Raw genomic sequence first — 14,525 nt, 5'->3', positions numbered from 1 at the left:
CCTATATTCTTAATTATGTATACCCTGAAACACTCCAGAAAGACCTGGAGAAGTGTTACCAAAATCTATATCACAGGATAAAGTGTAATTAGGGTAAAATAAACCATTTGTGTAGATGTGTATCAATTTGTATTGATGCTAAGAATTGAAAGGTAAGGTCTTTTCTTCCACTTAGTGGTTATGCCACCTGATCTAGTGACCAAAGCCTTTGCTGTCATTTCAAAACTAATGAGGGGTGGGAAGATTACTGAAAATTCATGACCAGCCTGTGTTACATAGTGAGTTCAGGGCCAGCCTGAACTACACCCTGTCTATTCTGTCTCAAAAACAAAACAAAACCAATGAGATTAATGTTTCTTAAAATATCCTTATATGCAAGCCAATGGCATAATAATACAAATACATAAGAATAATTTTTTTAAATTGGCAAAGTGTAAATATTTTTTTTTTAAAGTAAAGTACCCCCAGGTTAGCTTTCCCAGTTGGACTGATGTAATTCAGGTGTAACATTAAATGTATCACATGGGTGCAGTAAATGGCTTTCAGTTCCTTCATAGATATTTTTTAGTCACAACTGAGCTTTTGACAAGAAATGAGCAACAGAGGCTTTTATGTTAGAATTGCTCTCTGCTATGAATCTGGGGTGCGGATTTTCAGTATCAACACCATATGCTTTGAGAATCAACCAAGAAAGACAGGGGCCATTGTGCCCTACAGGCCACCTGCCTGACTTGATGGCCACTCCATCTGCCTGAGCAGCTTCCTCAGCCTCACTGGGAGTGTGGGAGGAGGACCCTTGCATCAAAGCCTCTCCTCCTTTGCACTCTCTCCTTCCTTCCAGCCCCCACCTCCTGACAGGCATTCTGCTGCCCTGTAATGGAGAGCTTGCCTCTGCCCTCCAGAGTCTCTGTTCTGTATCCACGTACATCTCCCTGTGGTCACAGTACACACATCAGCCAGGGAGCTCTCCACTCACCCCACCACCTATCATGGTGTAGGCTGGGTCTTTCCAAGTTCTTGGGATTCCAGGTCATTCACACAAGTCTATACAGAGAAGCAGTTGACTCTTTTGGAAGGCAAAGTCCAAAAAGAAGATTCTGAGTTCAGCTGTCTCCCAGCTCCGGTCTCTGCCAAGTCTGTGTCTTTAGTTCTTCCTATGATTTTATTTTCTTCCAATCTCTCCCACTCCTTTGCCCTAAGTTAGTCTCCTGATCCTTTTCTATCGTTTGCAGGCTCTCCCCTGACATAGGCCTCAGCCCTGGGGTGTCACCTGTGCAGCCTGGTTGGATTGATGCCTCAGTTGTACTGTGTGCTGGCTTGTGACTCTGGTTTCATTCCTGAGGCTGCCTCTCAGATCATCCTTCATAGTTTTCAGCTTGGAGTTCAGTCCTGCCCCACATCTGAGACCAGCCCAGGTCACCAGGGCCCACAGCCAAGATGCCAGACTTCTTTCTTCCTGGTGCCCTGCATCAATGGGAGATTTCATTATGGTCCAGGAGCTCTGCTAACCTAGTGCCCTTCCTCTAGGGATCCACAACAGATAACCTGTTTACATGCAGGTGTTTCCAGGGGAGAGGAAGTACAGGTGTCCTGACTTCCTACCCCAGAGACATCTGTGACTTTGGCCTGCTGACTGGGCCTTGTTCTGTCAGGCAGGTGTCCATCATCTCTGAAGTCAAGGCCTTCCATAAGGACATAGGTAGAAGCTTGTCATGGTGGCTCTTCTACCCTAAGTGCTTCCCAGGGACTCTGAAGTCTCAGTGCAATCACTTCTAAAACATTTGCCCATTCCCACTGACTTCTGAGCCCCCTGTTATAGAGAATCTGTACCTTCTTTTCTTCTGGAAGTATAGTAAGTAGAAGGTGGACTTGGAGATCATATTAAAATCCAAAATGACCTTTGGCCTGCATGCCAAGTTCTAGTCCTCTCCTGGTACTTCCTGAAAACTGTCCCCTACAGCCTCCTGGTCTTCACCTGTGGATTGATTTATCAGAAAAGCCTCTTCAGTCTATTTTCTGGAAACCAGAAACCAGTGGTCTAGAATATCTACTACTTCCAATGCTGAGTCCAAATTGCCTCTAGGGCAACCTGAGTAAGTGCATATTTGAGGTCTCTATATTAAGAAATGTGCTTTTGAGATGGAAATCCTGGACTAATTTCCACTCCTCCAAGGTCTCTGTGCTACATCCTTAGAAAATCTTCAGAGACGAGCTCGCTATTCTGGAAGTAGGAGTGACACAGCATGAAGGTGCTATCTAAGGAACTGAGCTAGAGGGATAAGATGGAGTACTCCACACTTGCAAGGCCCTCATTAGTAACAGGACTCCACTTCCAGTGGGGTGTGTGAGAAGAGCATGGAAAGAAACATAAAAACTTCCCCAGTACTGTCATCTTTTTTTGTAGTGGAGGTTGAACCTATGCTAGGCAAGGGGAAAGTACTCTGCCACTGAGCTACATCCCTAGCCCTTTTTAAAGTTTTTAAAATTTTGAAATAGATTCTAAATCGCTAAATTTCCTGGGCTGGGCTTGAGCTTGACAACTTCCTGGATCAGCCTCCCAGAGTGCTGAGATTAAAATACATGCCACCACACCCAGCTTCCTCAGCCACCTCTAAGAGAACCTGTAAGTGCTCCCCAGCCCTAAACAAAGAGCTGTCAGTAAACAGCAGCTTAGACCTAATAAGAAAGGGAATCTCCCTACTCCCTCTTTGGAAATTGACAACAGCCTAGTACGAGCTTGATTTGACTTTGTATCAGTCATAAAGGTGGTTTTATGGTTTATGTCTGGATGTCCACCCAAAACCTCTTGTGGTCAAGGGGGGCTAACTTTTTGGAGGCAGCTGAATCTAGAGTTTGTGATTGGTTCATGGTCTAGTGCTGGGATTGGGGTGTGAGTGTTACACCTGCCCTAGGGCAGGTAGCATACAATACAAGGGAGGAACAATATAAGGGAGGAAAAGAGGATTGCTCCTCCCTCTTGCTCTTATTGCTTTTCCTGTCTTCCACTGCCATGACTGGTTGTCCCTTTGCTTCACCACCTTGCCTTAGAGCCAGTTGATTATGGACTAAAACCTCTACAAATTTTATGCTAAATAAAGCTTTCCTCCTTTAACTTTGGGTCTCGGGTATTTTATCTCAGCAACAAGAGAAAAGTAACTAACACAATTTGGTGAGAGAGAAGTGGAGTCGTTGCTGTGACTATACCTGACCATGTGGTTTGAGAACCTTTGGGAGTGGCTTGTGAAAAGAGTTTGGGAAGGTTTGGAGCTGTCACTTGAAAAAGTACAGCTGGGACACTTTAGGCTGTTCTGTATGGGAGATTCTGGTCAAAGCTCAGAAGACCAGAAGGCTGACAGAAATCCTACTAGTAAAGACCAGGCTGAGGCAGTTTCTGCTGGGAAGGACTGCATTGGTTGTTGGACTCTAAATGATGTGTGTTATGACTTGGCAGAAAGTTTGTCTGCATTTTGCTCATGTCCAGAGATTTTGCCTGAGGCTGAGATTAAGGTCAGCAGACTAATGAACCTGGCAGAAGAAATTTTAAAGCAGTCTAATGTTGAGGCTGTAGTATGGCTGCTGTGGGGGGCTTTCAGCCAGATTTATGTTGAGAATCATGAACAAAGAGCCTAGCAGAATGATTTAAAACACTGTGAGTTTGGTCAGAAAGAAAGCTCCACTAAAGCTATGGACTGCAGAGATAAGAACAGAGGAGATCTTGATTGCTGAAAAAGAACAGGAGAATAGAAAAGATGGCCTGAGGGCATCACAAGAAGCAACAGGACTCTACCATTTGCTGCCTGAAAATTGCAAAAGTGAAAGACTCTGCTTTGAGAAGAGAGTCCAAAGGCACCATGTCCCAGAATGGCAATGGCCTAGAGAATTTGTTCCTTGCAATTAGATTCAGAGCACTCAGCAATCCAGGCACTTGACCCCTATAGCCAAGAGAGAGGGAAGCCTGGCTGCAGACCTTGGCATCATCCATGTGGTGCTGGTTTTAGGTGGATGCAGAATGCAAGAGTTGTGAGGTTAAGAAAGCTTCCATACAGATTTTATGAAAGGGCCTGGGAGCCTGGGCAGTGTGTTCCTGAGAGGCCAGTGTGTGAAACTGTGAGTTGAAGCCAAAGGTGCAGTGGAGACCCCAGAAGTTTGGAGAAGGTAGGAATGTGGATCATCTGAGGAAACCTGCAAGGAGGGAGGAAAGCCAGCCCAAGAGAGAAGCTGCAGGAGCTACTACCACCAGCAGCATGTAGAGGTGAAGGCACCCAAGCCCATTGGAGTTCACAACTTACCCCAGATTGCCTCGATGTTATACATGGAATTACAGGACTTAATGTGTGCCCTACTGGCCTATCATCATGGGGGCCATGGTGAGCCTTGGTGAGCCTCAGTGAGCCATATGGGAGGGGACAAACCCCACCCACTACCCCTCTGCCACCCAGGGAGCCTTAGTCTGGAGGAATCCTGGTGCCTGGACCATACTCCTACACTGGGAATGGGGCATCCAGCGTGGGAAGCTGGATATAGGACACAGCAACCATCTTGTCCAGAAGAACCCAGGGTAAATCTACTCTAACAAGGGGAAACGCTTTGCCTACAAACTCCTAACTTACAACAAGATCTTTTAAAACTATAGACTTCGCTTCTGTGATCTAAAGTACAATATCAACAGTTACCACAGTTTGTCAGTTTCTAAATTGTGCTTATTGCTAATTGTACTACTGTAGCTAGGATGTCATATCTGTTGTAATCAGTTCTCCCTTGTGTAACAGTATTAGGAAGCTCTGAGGTAATAACCTCACCATAGCCCTACACCAAAAGGCTGGGGACTGAGTCAAACAGATACCAACATCCCATTCTCAATTAATTGGGAATTTAGGATCTTGGGACAGACATAAACTAAGAATCTCCTATGCACAGAAGATATCCCTGAAGTACAGACTTTTCCTGGAGAGGCCTTGATACTAGTGATATAGCTACCTACTACCAAAACTCTCAAGGATTATCACAGAATGTTTGCCCTGCTGGATTTTGGACTTGCTTTGTAACTTTTGGAATGGAAATATCTATCTTGTGCCATTGAATGTTGGAAGTGATTAGCTTTCTTTTCCTTTGTGCAGGGGCTCACAATTCAGAGTTTGCCTTACATCTTATAGGAGACTTGGGATTTGGACTTTTCAGCAATGGTGAAACTGTTAGGACTTTGGCAATTCTTAGAGATGCATTAAATGTCATTTGCATAAAAGGAGGTATATTAGTCTTTGGGTGTAGGGGTATAATGTTATGGTTTGTGTCTGGATGTCTCCCCAAAGCCTTGTGCAGTTATGGGGGTGGACTTTTCAGAGAGAGCCAAATCTACAGTTTGTGATTGGTTCTTGGTTTAGTGCTGGGATTGGGGGTGTGAGTGCTACACTTGCCCTAGGGAATGTAGCCTGCATACAATATAAGGGAGGAGGCGAGGCTTGCTTCCTCCATTTTCCCTTATTGCTTTTGCTGTTTTTACTGCCATGAACTGTTGCTCCTCTGCCAGGTGAGTCAGTTGATAATGGACTGAAACATCTACAAACTGTGAGCTAAATAAACCTTTCCTTAATTTTGGGTGTTGAGTATTTTGTCTCAGCAACAAGAAAAATAACTAAGATCACCTTCTTGGGGTTTGTGGAATCAGTGACAAGTACACAGAAAATAGGCAGTAAGCTTCTGCTAACTTCTCAGGAGCTATATAAAAGCACTGCCAATTTATATAACAATGAGCTTGAATTGCATTGGGTGAGATTTAACATCCATATAGGATGTGTTGTTATATAGGGAACAAAAAGACACTCTTCGTGGGACTGGAGTAAAGTGTGGGGATGCGTAATATTTAAAAACATTTTTATCTGCAGACAATGGCTTTAGCCTAATTGTAGAGAAAGAAAAAGCAAATTACACAAACTATTAATACCAATGTTTCCATCATTAAGATTTGCAGTGTTTCTGCTTCTTAAAATAAGAAGCCATTTGTGACTTGAAAGTTGGTCACCTCCAATACCTCTAGATCATGCTAAAAATAGAAGTGAGCCTACCTTCACAAGAGCTTACTCTATGCATTTTTAATAGAGGGATCATATAGAGAAATCAGTGTGTCTATTATTAAAATAGAAAAGCAGAGTGTTAGAATGCTAATTTGGAACAAAAAGATTATGCAAGACAAATTCTGAACATGAAAACAATAATTCTCCCTTGAGCAGGAAAACAATTTAATAGAACTCAATACATTAGCAGACCTATGGTAGAATGTTAAAAAGGAACATCCAGCCAGTGAAAATGTGGAAAACCCAATGGGAATATTCAGATTTGAGCTATAAATCATTTGGATACAGAGCATTTAGAACACTCTCTGTAGTGCTTAGAGCAGCAGTAAAAGTCACTAAAAGAAAAAGAGAAGGAAAAAATTCTTTACTCTTGCCGCAAAGGTGGTATTTATGTTTTTTGATCTAAGTCAAAGAACCGTTGGGACGCTGGGAATTTTGTAGTGTACTGTAGTGCAATGAGCCCTCCAAAGGTTTACAGAATTTAAAGCTGTAATTCCCTCATATAGAAAGGCTCTTGATAATCCTTATTTTGGAAAGTATTGTTCATGAAAGAATGTAGAAGATTAATTAAATGCTCGAACAATTATTCAAAAGGTATTTAGAACCTTTCACATGGAAGGCATTGTGTAGTGCAGTTTGCAAGATTTAACATTGTAAAAGATCTAATGTCCTTGATCTCTAAAGCTGCTGTAATATAGGAAATGAGACAGAATTATTTATGGTCAAGCTGGTAAGTGATGATGTGATATGCAGTTGAACTGAAGAGCCATTAGAGAATGGAGCTGGGAAGGACATTTTTGCCTAAATGGTTAGTAAAGGGCAGGAGGGAGGGCCATGTTTGGTACTCTGGGCAGTGGATGGAGCTGGGTGACTTTGCACAGAGGCAGAGAAACTTGCTGAGTCTTTATGATGTGGCCATTACTCACCAACATCAAAGACATAAGATTCATATTGGAAATGTTGGGGCAAAGGGCTAGAAAGGGAGATGGGAGCCAGATGCACAGAGCTTCGTTCGGCAGTGTAGTTGATCTGGGCTTAAGATCTGTGTGCATGCTAATGCACGGGAGAGATGATGCCATAAAGAACAGCTAGCAGATGGGAACACTGGACAGAGAAGAGAGGAAACTTAGTAAATGGTGACTGCATAATCCAGCACTTGCTATGGGCAACTGGACTTCATCCCACAGAAGACCCTCTCAGAGCTGATGGAGAACATGCCCTGGAATATCCTTCCTTGGGTGAGAACAACAGAACTTTGAAACTGGGATCCACTGTTTCTCACAAGACCCTGTGCTTTAGGGGCTGGCCTCCTTATACCTCAACTGGTCCAAACCAACAGTGCCATCCTCTGCTCCTTTCTGGAGATTCACTTACGCACTGATGTGTTACGCCATTCTGGCCAGTGACACTTGAACAGAAGACTTCTAGAGAAACTTTGGTGGAAGATTTTCTGAAAACCTTCCTGAAAATAGAAATGAATAAAAGAAATCCTGTTTCTGCTATTAGATGTTATGGTGCCTGAATGTGACAAACAAAACTTGTGCAAATAACTGTGGAAAGGAGGTAGTCTAATAACAAAATAAGAAGGATGTGAGAGATTTTTAGAGAAGTGGAGCCAGAGCTCCGTGTACTACACCTGAAACAGACCTACCTCTGTTGTGTGGTAATACATTTCTTTATTTTTTAATTTTTTTAATTTTAAAGAGAAAAAAACCAAAATTTCAAAACAAGCTAATAGGAGCGTAACAATGGTTAAGACACTGTATATTGTTATCTTGAAATTAGTTACTCAGAGTGCAAGAGATCATCATTTAGTTGTCCAAACAGTATTAGCACACAACTTTCTTTTCAATGAACTGAGAGAAATGAGTAGGGGTAACTATCTTAACTATTATACAGAGGCAGAGAAACTTGCCTGTATATTTATGTATATTTATTTGTTTGCTTGTTTTTACCATTCTTCTTTTCTCCATTCCCACATCCCAGTTTCTCTTCCCTTTTGAAGTTTCTTGCCATTTTACAATATCTATTGCACATTTTAGATCTTGTTTACTCTTTCAGTTTTCTGTGGAAGCTGGAAGTCTAGATAAGCATTACCCAGACTTCCAGGATGAAGATGGTAGTGCAGTCTGGAGTTAGCTAGGGAGAAATTAAGAAGGAGCTGGAGAAATCTGTGCACCAAGAAAAGACTTGCTAGCTGCTGATAGGGGTCTTTACCACCAATAACAGGCCTTGCTACCACTTCCTCTGTCCAGTGAGCTGCACATCTACTCTTGGACGAATGTACCCTTGAAAGAAATAATGAGTTTCAGTAAAAGAAGTCTATGTAGGAGCTAAAAAGAAGAGCATGGCTTCAATTTTTGCAGTTGCTTTTATAGATTTTAAAAGACCTTGCTATCAGGTAAAGGAGACTGGCAGTACTGTGTCAGATGGGAAGGGGACTGGCAGTTCTTGCCTCTGTGGTCACAGAAGTCCCAGACAGGATATTATTTGGATATAGCAATCACCCTTCCAGGTCAGAAACTACCTCCATCAGGGCACATGAGGCCATATTACACTTATTTACTATTTCTTCCACTTATTTTTAATCAGTTTATAAAGAATAACTTACCTACTCCTTTCCTGATTATTGCCACCGAAGCTTTAAACAAATTGTAATGCATGTATTTAGAGTTATCTTTAGCAAGGCCATGGTTCTGAGTATTAACAGAAAGTACATTTGGTTTCAAGCCATCCTGTAAAAGACAAAGAAAAGTGATTGAAATATTTGTATGAAACTGTATTGTTTAATATATGTAAACACTTCTTACAAAAGAATGGGTCTCTAACTTTCATTAAAAACTTATTCACTGGAATTTTTTGAAGTCTAAAATGAAGGAAGGCCCTCCAGAAGGGATTTACTTTTCCTACTACCAGAGCCCTGAGAAATTACCAGCTCATTATTAAACAGAACCCATAGTTTCATGAGACTAAAGGTTCAAATCCCCAGGATTGCATTCAGTTACAATTTCTCAGGTAAGTATGTCTAACCCCTACTCCATCCCCACATTCTCTTTCTCTAGTTGCACTAAGGTACATTTTCCACTGTCCCCTAGGATGGTAATGGTGGAGAGGATCAAGTTCTGATTTCTCTTACACTGGTGGTGTAAACCTTTGGGTGGTGCTGCAGTTTGGATCTTTTTTTTTTTTTTTTTTTTTTTTTTGGTTTTTCTCTGGTACCAGGAACTGAACTCAGGACCTTGCGCTTGCCAGGCAGGCGCTTTTTGCCGCTGAGCTAAATCCCCAGCCCCTGCAGTTTGGATCTTGAATGACTCTCTAAGGTTTGGTCCCATCCGTGGCACCAGTGGAAGGTGGTGGAACCCAGAGATAGGGTCTAGTGGAGGGTCTTTTGATATACCCCAAACAGGAGCCTGTGACCCTGGCCCCTTCCTCTTTTCCTGTTTGTTCCCTGGCTCATGATGAGGGGAGGGGTTTTGCTCAACTATGTGCTTCTGCCACATTGTGCTGCCTTGCCACAGGCCCAAAGCAACAGGACCAATTGAACATGGGCTGCAACTTCCAAAACAGTGAGCCAAAATAAACATCTTATCTTTACAAGCTGATTCTATCATCTATTTTGTTACAGTGACAGAAAGCTGTCAGAGGAATCCACTTGCCAACCTGCCCCGCTCGAACAATTACCACTGGGGGAGCTCCTTGGGGCCTTTGCTCAATACTACAAAAGGGGGGAAGGGGCTGGGGATTTAGCTCAGTGGCTAAAAGCGCCTGCCTGGCAAGCGCAAAGTCGTGAGTTCGGTTCCGGTACCAGAGAAAAAAAAAAAAAAAAAAACAAAAAGAACAAAATGGGGGAAGCTGAAGAGCATGATGAAAGGGAGAATCAGGGAGGAGACCTAAGTGTACCTGGGTCTGGTTTAAGTATCCCATGGGTAGATCTGACCACCAGAGTGGGACTTGAAATTTTCTGAAGAAAGGCAGTCTAAAGCATGGAGCAGAAGGACAAGCCCAGATCTTATTGGTGGAAATGAATATGTCTTTGTTTATAGTAAATTGTTAAGGATTAAGGCAAGGTTATTGCTCACAAAGTGATTTTCTGTTTTTGTGACAGGGTCTCACTATGCAGTGCAGGCCGGCTCTTAACTCGCTTGTGTAGCCCAGCCGGGTCTCAAACTCATGGTGATCCTCCTTCCTCAGCCTCTGCAGTGCTGGGATTATAGGCGTGCACCACCATGCCCAGCCAGGAAATGAGTTTTCTTTTTTTGTTTTTTTTCCAGTACCAGGAATTGAACTCACGACCTTGTGCTTGCCAGGCAGGTGCTGTGCTGCTGAGCTAAATCCCCAGCCCCCAGGAAGTGACGTTTTTAGTCGGGAGCTAAAATTGTCTGTAAAGGTGTAGGGCAACCTGGAATGCTGAGTGTAGCTGCTGCTCGGGGTAATAGATAAAATAAGCTGATGACATAAGAGTCAAAGCCATAGGTCCTAGGCAGAAGGGAAGGAGAATGTTCTGGAAGCAGCAATAAGGAACAAGAAGGATACCGCCTTCCTACCTCTGGACACCATGACATAAGCAAGGCCTGGGGAAGAATAAAACAGCCTTCACTTGGGAGATGCCTATTGAAGGGGGAAGCGTGATAAGTTATTCTACACCCACTATATACTTGGCACTGTGCTTCTTGTGTATACTACCATAGCATGTGTACTTAGTAAAAATTATTTTTAACAAAAATCTCTTTGCAGATGTGAAAACAGATCTCTGATGCTCATCAGGATGGCTTGCTTTCTAGCACAACAAAGACTGCATTAAGCAATGAAATGCTTAATTTGTAGAAAGGTAACAAATTTAGAGAACTGAGACACCTGAGGACAGGCAGGTATACATCTTCACCCTGATCAGCTTCTAGGAGACAAGTGTTTGGTCCAATGAGGCCTGGAGTCATGCTGTGTACCAGGCAAGACCCCTAGAATCAGTGTCATTTTGAAAGGCAAGGATATTAATGGTCATAAAAAAATGTGTCCTGTGTTCCAAAGACACAACATTAAAAACTGTTTTCCAACTCAACTTCGTCTTAAATTAGACACTTCCTGCAAACATACAAGGAGGGATCTTCCTCTGGGCTATTATCTTCAAATGTATCAAGACCTGAAAATCTAGAGCTTGAAAATGTGTGCATTCCCTTAAATATCTTTCATCACACAGGAGAATGGTTTAAGGACGAGGCCAGCGCAGTGAGAGCACGTTGATCGTTTTAAAGGTTTGTTTCATGGGTTTCTACACTTCTGTCATTTGAAGAATTATTGCATTATTCTTTGACATTTGGGAGGGCAGTGCTCAGGGGGATATCCATTTGGGACCTGAATGAATTATCAGCACATTTTGCTGGAGGGAGCTCAAAATTTTATATATTGTATGTGGAATCTCCTGAGAAGGTTTATAATTTTTTTTTAATTTCACAATTTTATTTCCAATGCTGTATTCACAGGCATACGGGGCATATATTTGTTTACAGTCACAACACAAGCATTGGAGCTTAAATAATTATTTAGTGTGTTGCATAAGATTCCACACGAGGACAAATCCCCACAGTGTGAGTACGTTCACTAATGTTCACGCTGCTGGACCATCTCGCATACGCGGTGGCAAACTGCAAAGCTTTCAACCAAACAAAAGCCAGGCAGGCTTTCCTGACCTCCTAGAGTACAAGTGCAACAGGACACTGGGACCCTAACCGAAAGTTCCCCAGAGCCTGCACTGCCCCGCCCAGGAGGAAAGGCGAGAGGCTAAGGGTCGGCTCCATTTTCTTCGGACAGCATTCTGCGCCAGGCGCAAACTGAGCCCAGGAGCTGGAGCCCCGGCACCTCACAGACCTGGGCGGACCACACCATCCCCACCAGCTTGTCTAGATAGGAGGATGCACCGCCCCCGCCCCCCGCACCCGCACCCGCACCCGCACCCGTACCCGCACCCGCCCAGGAGGGGGAGCTCCCCTCCTCCAGCACATTTACACGGAACGCTTATATTTACGTCCACACAGTAACCCATTCACCCATCCGTTTCCCATCTAGACACATTTACACAGATGAAAAGCACCGGCCGAGAGATGGTGTGTGTGCGTTGCAGCCACCAGCCCACCCCGGAGCTGCGCTTTGTCTCGCTTGGGTCACCACCACCACCACAAGAGTGATGACTGTGGGGAAGGCGCGCGCCAGTGCGGCCGCCTCCCGCCCCACACGGGCTCCTTGTGCGTGCGGAGCCAGCAGGGTTAGAGCCCTTGGCATGCCCGTTTCCCCCAGCATCTGGGTACCGGGTGCCCAGGGTGGCCGCCCCGGGGAAGGCGACATCCTCCAGGCCCCCGCGCGGCGGACACACCAGGTTTGGGTGTGGCCTTGGGCAGGTGCGTTTGTCTCCCAGCCCCGCGCTGTGCCCTGTAAACAGTGATGCTCGAGCTGGGTCCCTAGCACTTCAGAGGAGAGCTGTTCCTAAGGGCACAAGAGCAATTCTTTGGCTTTTAAAAAATTCAGTGATTTTCTCCCGAGGGGTCATTTTGAACGTCTGTTTGTAAGCCCAGCTGCCTGGCCTTACCCGTTACTGGGTAGACCCCAGACACCCAGGGAAGTTTCCTTTTGTCTGCTCCGGCTGCACCCCAAGTTTCTTCTCCGCTTTGATGCCTGCGTGCGGTGCGGACTGGGGTCTGGGGAAGGATCAACCATGTTACCTCTGATGACTCCCTGAAAACCACGTCAAAGTTAACAAGTCAGCGTGGGGCCCAGAAAGAGTGGCAAGATTGCCTTGCGTCTGCGGGACCTTCCCCTGCGCGGCGATGTGGGCCACGCACAGTCACACTCAGTGACTACAGACCGGCTCCCCACTCCTCACCTAGCTACAAACTCCGAGCCCTGTCTTTCCCAAAATTACCGGCACTCCGAGGTGGGCCCAGCCGGGCCTGCACCCGCAGCCCCTCGGGGCGCGCCCCCGCCCGCGCCGCCGCCCCCGCACGCCGTGACTCCCTCTTGCGCAGCGCGTGTACTCCCGCCACGCCGCGCCCGGCACTGCAGCACTAGGGGAGGAGGCAGGCGGCGGTGGAGGCGGAGGCGGAGGCGGAGGCGGCGGCGGAGGCGGAGGCCCGCAGCGTGCGAGCCCGGAGCCACTTTCCCGCCCCTCCTCTTGCCGCTGACACGCTCGGAGGAGTCACCGCTCCGCGCGCCGCAGGAGACAGTGGCAGACGGAGGCGGCCGGGGAAGGAGTCGGAGCGGCGCCCGGCGGCTGACACCACTCGGGGAGGGGGTCCCCGGCAGCGGGAGCGGTGAGTGAGGGGTCCCCGGCGGCGAGGGCGGCGGCGGCGGGACTTCGCGCTCAGCTGGACTTGCCTTCCGGACGCGGACGCCGGGCGCTGCAGCTGGGGAACTTTTGCAATCTAGCGGAGGAGCAACTTTGCCCCACTTGGCCCAAGGAAAGCGGCTGCAGGTGCTTGGGGCTTCCGGCGGGTGGGAGCCGGAAAATCGGGGGTAAAGCAGTTGGAGGGACCCCGGGTTCGCTGAGGGCAGGTACAGAAACGAGGGCGCACCAGCTGGGATTCCCGGGGCATGGGGGTGCTGCATCTGCAGGGCTTTCCCCGTTCCTTCACTGGGGCTGGGGCTTCGCTGAGCAAGGGGAGGCCGATTCCACACCAGCAGCCCAGACCTCGGGCGGGGCGCGGGACCTGAACGCGCGCCGCAGCCGCGGGCTCAACTTTTCAGTGGGGACCACTCTGCAGACGTGCGGGTGGCGGGAGGGGAGAGCATCCGCATCGGGTGCTTCGGGAGCCAGAAAGAAACACGTGAATTTTCCAACTCTTGCATGTAAATCCCAAAGCCCGGGTCTCGAGGCTCAGGAGAGCGCTAGAAGACTGGGGAACCGGGAACCCGCGGGGCCGCGCGCTTTCCGGTAGTCTGTGCTTCGCTATCCCTTGCCCTCCCCTGGCCAGAGCCCGCCGGACACCTACAGTGCGCGGAGGCGAAGGAGACCGAAGCGTGCGCGGCTCAGCTGGGGACAAGGACCCCCATCCAGGCAGATGAACTACGGGGGAACCGAGGCGGGCGTGGAGGCAGTAAGCCAGCCCTGCTCCGCGCGCTCTTTTCCGCACAGCCCGGGCTGGGTCCCGGGAATACTTTCCTCAGGGACATTTCTGGCTGGGCTCTGCGGGACTGCCCACAACGGCCATCTGCTTGGCCTGGGGCACCCGGCGCCCCGCCGCGGACGCGCGATCCGGAGCGTTTGCGTGGGCGTGCGGGGACCCGGGTGCCTGGCGCGGGGGCTGAGTGGGAGGAGCTGAGTCACCAGGACTCGAGGTGCCGCCTGGACGGCTGGGCGGGGGGCGCTCGCGTCACCCGCTACGTGAGCGACTGATGCAAACGGAGCCGCGCGAGGGGCGGGCGCGAGGAGGGCGGGCGCGGGGCTCCGTGGGCGCGGGGGCGCGTGCG

The 14,525-nt window shown here is 47.2% G+C and overlaps 1 protein-coding gene and 1 long non-coding RNA gene across 3 annotated transcripts in view; one reads left to right on the top strand and one right to left on the bottom strand.

Annotated features, from left to right (window-relative positions):
* Window positions 1-872: 872 nt before the first annotated feature.
* Window positions 873-14,292, bottom strand: LOC102021898. Of its 2 annotated transcripts, none has more exons than XR_261168.1 (3): window positions 14,048-14,292; window positions 8,683-8,806; window positions 873-1,464 (listed from the first exon to the last, which is right to left on the bottom strand). It is a non-coding gene; the product is annotated as an uncharacterized LOC102021898 (long non-coding RNA). The 2 variants fall into 2 exon arrangements; XR_001234305.1 differs by lacking the exon at window positions 873-1,464 and adding an exon at window positions 8,165-8,359.
* Window positions 13,226-14,525, top strand: part of Sv2c (synaptic vesicle glycoprotein 2C) — a 193,252-nt gene continuing 191,952 nt past the window's right edge. The window contains exon 1 of the mRNA XM_005386041.2: window positions 13,226-13,369. The gene's annotated coding sequence lies outside the window, so the exon portion shown is untranslated. The remainder of the gene's footprint in view (window positions 13,370-14,525) is intronic.

The sequence above is a fragment of the Chinchilla lanigera genome, unplaced genomic scaffold, assembly GCF_000276665.1.
Source record: "Chinchilla lanigera isolate Chin_1 unplaced genomic scaffold, ChiLan1.0 scaffold00024, whole genome shotgun sequence".
Classification (NCBI taxonomy): domain Eukaryota; kingdom Metazoa; phylum Chordata; class Mammalia; order Rodentia; family Chinchillidae; genus Chinchilla; species Chinchilla lanigera.
Note: the sequence above shows the minus strand (reverse complement) of the source record. Positions and strands in the feature narration are given on the sequence as shown.